The sequence below is a fragment of the Mastomys coucha genome, unplaced genomic scaffold, assembly GCF_008632895.1.
Source record: "Mastomys coucha isolate ucsf_1 unplaced genomic scaffold, UCSF_Mcou_1 pScaffold7, whole genome shotgun sequence".
NCBI lineage: Eukaryota > Metazoa > Chordata > Mammalia > Rodentia > Muridae > Mastomys > Mastomys coucha.
Genome location: NW_022196913.1, coordinates 98,214,852 through 98,227,126, shown reverse-complemented (window position 1 = coordinate 98,227,126; position 12,275 = coordinate 98,214,852). Strand labels below are relative to the sequence as shown.

At 41.0% G+C, this 12,275-nt stretch overlaps 1 long non-coding RNA gene and 1 pseudogene across 1 annotated transcript in view; one reads left to right on the top strand and one right to left on the bottom strand.

The window, feature by feature from the left end:
• Nucleotides 1–829: 829 nt before the first annotated feature.
• The window catches only part of LOC116082476, a 14,768-nt gene continuing 3,322 nt past the window's right edge, over nucleotides 830–12,275 (bottom strand). Inside the window, exon 3 of the long non-coding RNA XR_004115327.1 lies at nucleotides 830–939. This is a non-coding gene — a long non-coding RNA (uncharacterized LOC116082476). The remainder of the gene's footprint in view (nucleotides 940–12,275) is intronic.
• Nucleotides 10,151–11,494, top strand: LOC116082474 (annotated as a pseudogene).

Below are 12,275 nucleotides of genomic sequence, written 5' to 3'. Positions count from 1 at the left end.
AGCATTTATACACAAGAAAGCGAAACGGGATCTCTAGGTTACAATGACATTTGCATAACATAAACAATGCAGGAGGAGTCAGGAAAGAGTCAGAACAGAATCAAGGGGAAGCTGGGCTGCCTGGGCATGTCCACTCTCGAGGGCAGAGGTCAACAGCGGATGTCCTCAGTTTGTTTACATTCAACAATGTCCTCAGCCAGCAGACTTGTCAGCCACCAGGACTTGTCAGTACCTTCCTCTGGAATCCTCGAAGGCCTCAGTGTAGTAGGCCTTTGTTTTAGGCACAGCAGGCGTGAGCTCTGATATTGTGGAGTTGAGGCAGGAGGGAGGAACCCAACAGTGATAAAACACCATGATCAAGGAAACCTACAAAAGGAAGAGTGCAGGTGAACTTATGGCTCCAGATGATTAGTCTATTATGGTGGTAAAGGCATCACAACAGGAACTGGAGAGCTCACACCTCAAACTACAATTGGGAGGCAGAGAAAACACACTGAAATGGAACACCAAAATCTCAAATCCCATACCCAGTGATACACCTGCTCCCTCACCCCTCCTAATACCTCCCAGCCAGTTTACCAACTGAGAACCAAGTTTTCAAACATATGAGCCTATAAGGGCCACACCACAGGGAGACAAATTGAAAACCTAGATGTTACTGAATAAGAAGTAGGGAAACTCATGGGGAAAAGAAGGACAACAGTTTTGAAGCTAGGCAGGAAAACCCACCGGGTTTCAAGATCACCCCTCTATTCTCCATATTCAACACACAAGTCTCATAAATAGAGCACTTACTTGCCAGTGAGTGGTTGTATCAGCTTACTTACTGTTAATAGAATTTACAGGGCCATTGCCTTCCTTCATATCTGTTTCATTTCAGAACAAGCTGTCAATATTTCTGTTGATATGGAATTCTCAAGCACTTGTCTCCTGTGCATGCTATGGGTGTTTATATGAAAGAAGTATCAATACTCAAAGCCCATGAAACTTACCTAAGTTTCAGTACATTTTTCCTATTGTACACACAGATTCAGCCAGTAAGGGCTGAGGTTCAAAGGTTCCTACAGAAATGTCTATCCAATTTGACTTCTGCAGGAGTATTCTTTGGAGATAGTCATTATGACTCTGTTAGAGAGAGAGAGAGAGAGAGAGAGAGAGAGAGAGAGAGATTCCATCCTACAATCAAAATATGCTGTTGTCTGTTGAGTGACATCTATTCTTCATGAGCTCTTTGGTATTTTTTTATAGTCATACTAGCTTTTTTACCTAGAATAAAATCACTATTCTTTTAAAATACTGGTTCCTGAAATAGGTAAATATAAACTTCTTAAAACTGTTAACCTAGTATGAGTTTTCTTAAAGCCCACTGAACAACTTCCCTGGCTCTGTACCTCCAGTTGACTTACTTAATTTACTTAATTTGACTTTATTTAATTTTTTTCTCACTTATCCATGTCAGATTGTCTCAGCCATGTCATATCTAGATGACAGCGTTTCACATGGCTCCTCCCATCCTCCAGATTATATGACCTTTCTGCCTCCTTCTCTGTGATCTGTTGGTCTTGCAGATAACCCTGGCCAACTCTTAACATCAACATTTGACAGATAAAGACACAGTTTGCAACACCTTCTCTACAAATCCAATCTCTGCAATCCCAATCATCTCCTGGGTGATTTTAGTACCAAAACTAATTTGATGATAAAAAATGAGCTGAGCTGATACTTAGTGTCAGTTTCATCTCAGTATCCCTGCCAATCACATCTGCCTCTGCTGTCAGCTGATATTCCTATTGTATTGTGAGATTTTTGAGACTTCGTGAAACTGTCAGGTAATAATAATAGGCTAGTCATCCTAGCCCTATGAATTACAGAGAACTACAGAATTTAGGGCTCTACCATACTGAACTGAGCTCCTCTGATTTTGGAGCTAATCAAGGTTGGACCTGGTTAGTACTAGAGAGAGAAAGAAATATTAATTTTTTCAGCCACAAAGAGAGCTGTTGCAGAACTAACAGTATGTCTATGAAATGCCTTTCCATAGTATTAAAGGTAGAACCTCTACTACATGCAATCTAATAAAGCTAAAAGACAATTTTTGATGTCTTATAGTAACAATGACAACCAAAAACTAAGGAGAAAAAAGTAAAACTTTGCATTAGGAAAAATTATAATATGTTGGTTTGATGTTTAATAGATTGGAAATCATTACAATAAGTATATGGTACTGTTTTACTTACTGTCAGAAATAAAGTGTAAAAGAGAACATAAAATCAGTGAGGCTATTTAAAGAAATAGAGAGCACTGCTGGAGTGTACATATTCAGAAAGTTAGATGTAGAAACTAAGTGTCATGGTATAAAATATTTGAAAAGATGTAATGAAAAGCTGTCATTGATCATGAAGTGACTGGAATTACATATATAAATTTCCTAAGATGATATTGATGAAAACCTTAATCTGGGGGAATTTGCAAATGCTGATGAAGCATCTCTGTAGTCCTGTCATATTCCCAAAACTCCCCACCAATGGCTGACAAGACAACAGTAGCAGGCTTTAAGCACACAGCAACTGAAGGCCAACTTAGATGTTCTTGTATATGCCAGGTCTAAAGGAGAGAGCAAGCAGACAGTGATGGAGAAGACTAACATTTTTTTCCATTCTAAGTAACATATGACAGTGTACTTGGTCAAGTATAGTGACTCAAGTTTGCAACCCCAACACTCAGGAAGCAGGGGTTTAGAAAGCGAGTTCCAGGCCAACTAAGATTTCATGGTAAAACTCTAACTCACAAAGAAAGAAGGAGTAAAAGAGAAGATAAAGAAAGCCTTTAGAGTATTCAGAACCCACTATGAATGGGAAGCTTGAAATCGTTTAAAAAGATAAAGACTGGGAAAAGCTGTACAGTTTGATTGTTGCTGATCATTGACTCTATTTAATCTGTCTTCTAAATTTTTGGAGAAAAATAAATGTTTGAGCATTTAAAACCTTTGTGAAACAGCATTGGATGTTTATTTTCTATGCTATTTTGTGAGCAAGTATCAATTCTTCTTTCCATTTGTCTGCTGTTTCTCTGCGGTCTCTAGCCATCTATTTTCTGCAGTTAATAGAGTCCCAGGAACTTAAGACATGTTAAAGGAGGCAGGGCAGTTATTCCTCCCATGCCAAATGCTTCCAACTGTGTTGCTATGATGACATTCACAAAGCCTTTAGACTAAGGGGATATTTTTTAAGGCCCTGAAGATAAGAAAGTAAAGATTTCATTAGCAGTGGTAATAAAACCCATGCCATATTATATGGACAATGACAAAACTTCATTACAGAAACATGTAAATAAGGAGTTAACACAGAGCAGCTACATATGTCAGAAAATTAGAGAAATGGTCTTAAGCATTCATTCAGTAATGATGACGATGATGCTGATATTCTGAACACAAATCCACACAGAGGGCAGGTTGACAAAGATTCCAGGAATGAGACTGTAACTCAGCATGGAATGAAGAATGTCCCACTCCTATCCTTCCACTCCTCCTCACTGACTGCAGGGTTCCTGCACAAACTTGGTAAGGTGAGATTATCTTGGGGGTAATTTTCAGAATTAATTCAGATTGCGAATTGTCTCTGTTAACTCAACAGGTTAAAAATGTGGACATTTCATTCCTTCTTAAAAGGGGGAACAAAATACCCATGGAAGGAGTTGCAGAGACTAACTATGGAGCAGAGACTGAAGGAAGGACAATCCAGCCTAATATAGCTATCTCCTGAGAGGCTCTGACAGTACCTGACTAATACAAATGTAGAGGCTCATAGCCATCCATTGAACTAAGTACAGGGTCCCCAAGGAAGGAGTTAGAGAAAAAAAACAAAGGAGCTGAAGGGTTTGCAGCCCCTTAGGATGAAAAACAATATGAACTAACTAGTACCCTCAGAACTCCCAGGGATTCAACCACCAACCAAGGAGTACACATGGTGGGACTGATTGCTCTGGCAGCATGTGTATAGTAGAGGATTGCAAAGTCGGTCATCAATGGGAGGAGAGGCTCTTGGCCCTGTGAAGGTTCTGTGCCCTGGTGTAGGGGAATGCCAGGGCCAATAAGTGGGAGAGGGTGGGGTGGCAAGCAAGGGGATGGGGGAGGCAACAGGGGGTTGTTCTTGTTGTTTTTTTGTTTTTTGTTTTTGTTTTAGAGGAAACTGGAAAAGGAGAAATCATACAATATATAAATAAAGAAAATATCTAATAAAAAAAAATTGTTGAAAAAAAAAGAAAACTCAATAGGTTAACTCTACAAGGAGTACCGAAACAGTGGCAAGCAGGGGCAAGAGGTAAAAACTGAACAGAAAATAGAAAGCTTGGTGTTCCTAACCATTCAAGGGAGGCACACAGTCTAGAGACCAAGACATATGTTCTTGAGCCACACTTATTGAGTTTGAATCCTTCCTGGGCCATCTGTGAGCTCTGTGATCCAAGCCAAGTTATTCCACCTCTCTACACATTGTTTCATCATTTGTAGGACAAGAGTGATAATGGAAACTATGTCACTGGGTCATTGTGAAGGCTCATAAGCTAATGTTTAAAACACTGAGCACCAGTGCCTAACAAATTATAATGACTGGAGAGGTGACAAATGTCAATGTGAATCTTGAGAAGGTGATAATGAGCCATGTGCTTCACACATGGGAGACTCCAAGAATACTAAGACAACAGATGAACAAAGAAACATCCTATATTTCAGTCCAGACACATCTGGACACTTATATTTAGTTTTTACCAATGGTCCCAGCTAACATTCTACTCTGTTTTTGACTCTATCTAGGTTCATCTCAACTTGCCTGTCAATGACAATGAACGATAACATAAAGGTGTTTTTTTAAGGTAATACTCCAGAACTAATGTCTGTGGAACTGGACATTATCAAACACTGCTAGGAGTATAAGTTGGTGGCTTTGAGAATTTTCATTGTCAGCTTGACACAACTAGACTCACCTGGGAGAGTCTCAATGAAGGATTGTCAACATTAGGATGTCCTGTGTAATTGTTGTATAATCTCAGACCAATGTTAAATCCTCTTCCCATCCCCCTCTTATACCTCTGTAACTGATGTCCATCACAAACTGTGTTGCATGGTCTTGTTTTCCAAGTCTGGACATAGACTGAAGCAGGATGCTGCTGTGATACAGGGTGGTTTTGGGCATTCCAACAGAGATTCAGAGAATCATAAAATTGATGGCAAAGAATTAAGAATCCAGAGTCTGAGCATTTTCACCAAATGGTGATGGCTCAACTGGCAGTTAGCATGTAGAAGAATGCAAACCGATCCATTCCTATCTCCTGGTACAAAGCTCAAGTCCAAGTGGATCAAGGACCTCCACATAAAACCAGATACACTGAAACTAATAGAAAAGAAAGTGGGGAACAGCCTCAAGCACATGGGCACAGGGGAAAATCTCCTGAACAGAACACCAATAGCTTATGCTCTAAGATCAAGAATTGACAAATGAGACCTCATAAAATTACAAAGTTTCTGTAAGGCAAAGGAGGCTGTCCATGGGACAAAATGACAACCAACAAATTGGGAAAAGATCTTTACCAATCCTATATCTGTGAGAGGGCTAATATCCAATATATACAAAGAACTCAAAAAGTTAGACTCCAGAGAACCAAATAACGCTATTAAAAATGGGGTACAAAGCTAAACAAAGAATTTTCAACTGAGGAATATCGAATGGCTGAGAAGCACCTAAAGAAATGTTCAATATCCTTAGTCATCAGGGAAATGCAAATCAAAACAACCTTGAGATTCCACCTCACTCCAATCAGAATGGCTAAGATCAAGAACTCAGGTGACAGCAGATGCTGGCGATGTTGTGGAGAAAGAGGAACACTCCTTCAGTACTGGTGGGATTGCAAACTGGTACAACCCCTCTGGAAATCAGTTTAGCGGTTCCTCCAGAAATTTGACATAGTACTACCAGAGGACCCAGCTATACCACTCTTGGGCATATACTAAGAAGATGCCCCAACATGTAATAAGAACACATGCTCCATTATGTTCATAGCAGCCTTGTTCATAATAGCCAGAAACTGGAAACAACCCAGATGTCCCTCAACAGAGGAATGGATACAGAAAATGTGGTACATCTACACAATGGAGTACTACTCAGCTATTAAAAACAATGAGTTTATGAAATTCTTAGGGAAATGGATGGATCTGGAGAATATCATCCTGAATGAGGTAACCCAATCACAAAATAACACATATGGTATGCACTCTTTGATAAGTGGATATTAGCCCAGAAGCTCAGAATACCCAAAATACAATCCACAAACCACCAGAAACTCAAGAAGAAGGAAGACCAAAGTGTGGTAAATTGGTTCCTTCTTAAAAGGGGGAACAAAATACCCATGGAAGCAGTTGAAGAGACAAACTGTGGAGCAGAGGCTGAAGGAAAGACAATCTAAAGACTACTCTACCTGGGAATCCTTCCCATATTCAATCATCAAATCCAGACACTATTATGGATGCCAGCAAGTGCTGGATAACAGGAGCCTGATATAACTGTCTCCTGAGAGGCTTTGACAGTGCCTGACTAATACAGAAGTAGAGGCTCACAGCCATCCATTGGACTGAGCACAGGGTCCCCAGTGAAGGAGCTAGAGAAAGGACCCAAGGTGCTGAAGGGTTTGCAGCCCCTTAGGATGAAAAACAATATGAATTAACTAGTGCCAAACCAGCCCACGGCAAACTAGTACCCTCAGAGCTCCCAGGGACTAAACCATCAACCAAAGAGTACACATTGCTGGACTAATGGCTCCAGCAGCATATGTATAGCAGAGGATGGCCTAATCAGTCATCAATGGGAGGAGAGGCCCTTGGTCCTGTGAAGGTTCTGTGCCCCAGTGTAGGGGAATGCCAGGGCCAGGAAGTGGGAGAGGGTGGGTTGGTGAGCAGGGGGATGGGGGAGGGAAAAAGGGTTGGGTTTTTTTTTTCTTTTTTTTTTTATCTTAGAGGAAACCAGGAAAGGAGATATCATATGACATCTAAATAAAGAAAATATCTAATAAAAAAAAGTTTCTAATAAAAAAAGAGAAAAGAGAGAGAAAAAAAGAATCCAGAGTCTGGATTTGACTAGCTAAATCTAGTTCCTGAGTGACTTCATTCCCCAATATGGCCCTCAGTTTCCATATCTAGAAAATGGTCACACTTATATGATCTAGTCATGTAGTTCTATTGGTTTTAAATTTCTTCTCTTGGGTCTGTGGTCCTCAGAGATATCATTACAGCATTACAAGTAAGATTTCCACTGACCTCACTGACCTCCCAATCATTGACCTATTCCACACCTATCTGCATAACCACAGAATGGTGGCCTTATGGGCTCCAAACCTCCTGCACAAAGACAGTCTTGCGTAGCTCACTCTACTGAAAGCAGAGTACTCACTCCATGCCTACTGGATTCAGTTCATTCCCAGTCTGGTCCTACTAAAGGAGACATACCCACTGCTAGAATCTTTGCTGATCTCTTCCCTGAGAGCTAGGAAATGACCATCATATGCATTATCATTCAATATCTTCTTAGCAGTAGGAGCCAGTACTTTTTCCCTGAAGACTCTTCATTCTGAATTCAACTAATTTGTTATGATAATCAGCAGAAATGTAGCTTTCCATTGCTCACTGGGGAGTAGCCTAACTACAACATTAAAGACAGCTGCTCCTATTCCGTGCCCCCCACACATGTGGATGTCCAGCAGACATCTTTATTGGTATGCAGGTTCTGTCAGCTCTACTCAAGCTACTGGTTTTAATAAGGCATACTTCAGCTCCACAGTGTCCTCCTAAGAGCCCTCCAGGTTAGGCCCAACAGCTACAAACAAGCTTGCAGCAAAACCCTGCCCTTGAAAGAACTCCAGAAGATAGCTGCATTCTACTTTCTAAATTATGCCCTTTGTGTAAGCATAAGCATAAACTTCTCCCTTCCTTCATAAACTGACATTTCAAATGTAATTATGAAATAGATTAAAGAAAACAATGCTAAGATGTTTATGTGTGTTTATAAAAAAAAAACAAGAAAAAAAATATGGATTCTTTTTTTTTATTTTGCTGTCCCTACCTCCAAGGGACTATGATCAACTCTACTCTCCAGAGTAACCTTATCACCTTTGCCCATGCAAAGCTGAGAATCACTGTTCTCAACCTGTTAGTTTTGACCCCTAGAGCCACGTATCAGATATCCTGCATATCAGATATTTACAATTGATAAAAGTAGCAAAATTACAGTTATAAAGTAGCAACAGAATAAATGTATGGTTGTGGGGTCACCATAAGATAAGGAACTGTATTAAAGGGTCACAGCATTAGAAAGGTTGAGAACCACTGGCTTAGAAGGAAAGGGCCCTACTACATCCTCCAGCAAAAGGATACACACTGTAAGTTTTCAGTTTTCTCAGTTATGGTGGAACTGCCATGAAGCAGTGGAAAAACTGATAACTCTGATTAGTAACTAGCTGACTGTAGTCTGGATTCCAACTGCTCCACTCTTGAGGACCATTGTCACACTTTAAGGAAAGCTGTCCCATTCTTAGAATGCCAGTGTTCACATTTCAAAAATGAGAAAATAGCAAACACTGCCCTGCCAGATGCCCTGTAGGAGGTCAGATGAGATCTGGAGATGCATATCCAGGACTGAATGTGCAAGTGCTTCGTCAAATATGCACAAGCGCATGTGGACCTCACCTTAGCATTAGCCACTTTACAGGTCACCTGAGCTTTCTGTAAGTTAAGTACTAGACTGGAGATATAGCTCCACTGGGAATCTGCTTTGCCATGCATGAGGACCTGAGTTTAGTCCTCCAGAACCCGCATTTAAACGCAGAGCATGGTAGTACATAATTATAATCCCAGCTCTACAGAAGTGATAATAGGTGGGTCCCTGGGGTTTTTGAACCAACAAGCCTAGGCTATTCCAAGTCAGTAGAAGACCCTGTCTCAGAAGACCAAGGCAGAAGGCACCTAAGACATGACTTAACTTTTCTTCTGACCTAGACACACACACACACACACACACACACACACACAAGCATATATGCACAAGTCATGCACAAAGTCCTTGTCAAAGTTGTACATTGTTAAATGACCAAGAAGTTGACCATTATGATCCGTGTTTTCCCTTTCATTTGTCCGCATCACTAATGCCTTACACTAGCACCCATCTCTGGACTGGCCATTCCACAAGGGCAGGAGAATCCATTCTACACCATAGAATAGGTGGGATCACCACCTATTCTTCCATTTGGCTCAGAGCTGATATTGCATAAAAATATTGTGTGAATAAATGAGTCAGTTAACAAATGAATGAAATTGAATTTGAACTAATTCAGGACATTGCTTTTAAATCATTTTACCACCCCTGCTGGTGAAATTGCCCCTAATTTATTTCTTCCCATTGGCCTCACACTTTGATCGATTTCATCTACCAAGTAGAGAATGGTGACAAATAGTTTTTCCCTGTCTTCAATTGATCACAGATAGATAAATTGCTAACCAGTATTTCTAATCAACATGAAATACATATGCATTAATTCCAGCCTAAAACAAATACATTAATCTAGTGGTCCAGGTGATCCACTTGCAAGCACATGGACCACAGCCCCTAAAAAACATAATTAGTTCTGAACCTTAGAGGTCTAGGGACACAGTTTCAGAAATACTTCCCTAATCATGTCATATAGATATTATAGTGACATTTTACAGAAGATGGTTACAATGTCATCATATACGGAAATGCCATATTTGGTCAGAGGTAGCTTTCAAAATTCATCAAATTTGTCACATTGAAGGATATATATATATATACATATATATATATGTATACGCACACACACATATATATGTATATATATACACATACATGTATACATGTAATATATACATATATAATATATATATGTACACACATATATATGACAATAATATGTTCATAAATCTTTAGTGTGATGCAGGAATATGCTATATACAATCTGATAGATTTGTAAAAATCACAATTGAATATATGATACACGGTGTGGAACACAACTCTGTGGGAAGAGCAGTTTGATTCCTTGCTCTTCGTTGTCGGGATTTAGTCCATTTGGGAGAGTCTCTGCTGCAGCCGTAACCATGTAGGTCCCAAGCACACTCATGAAGTCACCGCCCATTCAGTCTATGGCTGGGGCCATCCCAGTTCACAAAGAGAAAGGTGAGATTTCAATGGAAAAGGTAAAGGTAAAATGCTATGTGTCTGAAAAGAGACCAGATTATGCCCCTATGGAGTCCTCAGATGAAGAGGATGAAGAATTTCAGTTCATTAAGAAAGCTAAGGAACAAGCAGAGCCTGAGGAATGGGAGGAGGATTCATCCAGTGACTCCACCCCCACCCCCACCCCACCCCATCCCATCCCCCGACTTCGGCGTTTACAAAACAGCATTAGTGAAGGTGAGGAAGAGAAATTGGATCAACACAGAAAAAGAGTGGAACAGGAAGTAGTAGGAGAAAGTGACTCAGAAGTAGGAGGAGATGCTTGGCGCATGGAACGAGAAGATAGCAGTGAGGAAGAGGAGGAAGAAATTGATAATGAAGAAATAGAGCGGCAGAGAGGCATGATGCGTCAACGAGCACAGGAGAGAAAAAAATGAAGAGATGGAAGTCATGGAAGTGGAAGATGGAGGGCGCTCTGGGGAGGAGTCTTAGTAGTCCGAGTCTGAGTATGAGGAGTACACAGACAGTGAAGATGAAATGGAGCCGCGACTTAAGCCTGTCTTCATTCGAAAGAAGGATCGGGTAACAGTTCAAGAACGAGAAGCTGAAGCACTAAAACAGAAGGAACTGGAACAAAGAGCAAAACGCATGGCTGAAGAGCGGCGAAAGTACACCCTCAAAATTGTAGAAGAGACCAAGAAAGAGCTAGAGGAGACAAGCGTTCCCTTGCCACCCTGGATGCGCTCAATACTGATGATAAAAATGATGATGAGGAGTATGAGGCATGGAAAGTCCGCGAGCTTAAAAGAATCAAGAGGGAGAGAGAAGACCGAGAAGCGCTTGAAAAGGAGAAAGCAGAAATTGAACGCATGAGATGCCTGACCGAGGAAGAAAGGTAGGCTGAACTTCAGGCAAATGGCAAAGTCATTACCAACAAAGCTGTTAAGGGCAAATACAAGTTTCTACAAAAGTATTATCACCAAGGTGCCTTCTTCATGGATGAGGATGAAGAAGTCTACAAGAGAGATTTTAGTGCCATTGAGGACCGTTTCAACAAAACCATTCTTCCAAAAGTTATGCAGGTCAAGAATTTTGGACGGTCTGGTCACACCAAGTACACCCACCTTGTGGATCAAGACACCACTTCCTTTGACTCTGCGTGGGGCCAAGAGAGCGCCCAGAACACAAAATTCCTTAAACAAAAGGCAGCAGGGGTACGAGATGTGTTTGAGCGACCATCTGCCAAGAAGAGGAAAACCACCTAGGCTTCAACATACTTATTCCAGCTGTGGGACACAAGGGGATCTGGTCCTCAATTTTCTTGAACCATTATTTACATAGCTCTTTTATAGAGCTTTCCAGGATCTGGCAAATAACTTGTGTTTGAAGGTGCTTTGTAAGAAGTTTGGACTCATACTGAGAAACTCACAGAAAAGCACTAACCAGGTAGGATTAGGGGCTTCCCACTTAAAACTATTCCTGAGATATCTTAGGTTTCTTAGGTTTCTCAACCTTGGCTTCCCATATAATCCACTGAACAGAGGCTGAGAACAGTGGCATATGCCTTCAGTCCCAACACTAAAAGTTAGGGACCCACATAGATGTCTCATTCAAGGCCAGCCGTAACTACACAGTGGACCCTTTGTCAAAACGGAAAAAGAATTTTGGCAACTAACAGTCTAGCTAGGTAGGTTACACACGCCTATAATCCCAACACTTGGGAGTTAGAAGCAGGAAAATCAGTAATTCAGTCATCCAAAGTGCACATGGTGGCACACACCTTTAATCCCAGCCCAGGGAGGCAGAGATAGACAGATCTGAGTTTGAGGCCAGCCTTGTCTACAGAGCAAGATCTGGGACAGTCAGGGCTACACAGAGAAAGCTTGTCTCAAAAAATAAAGAGTTCAGTCGAGCAGTGGTGGCACACGCCTTTAATCCTAGCACTTGGAAGGCAGAGGCAGCCGGATTTCTGAGTTCGAGGCCAGTCTGGTCTACAGAGTGAGTTCCAGGACAGCCAGAGCTACAAAGAGAAACCCTGTCTTGAAA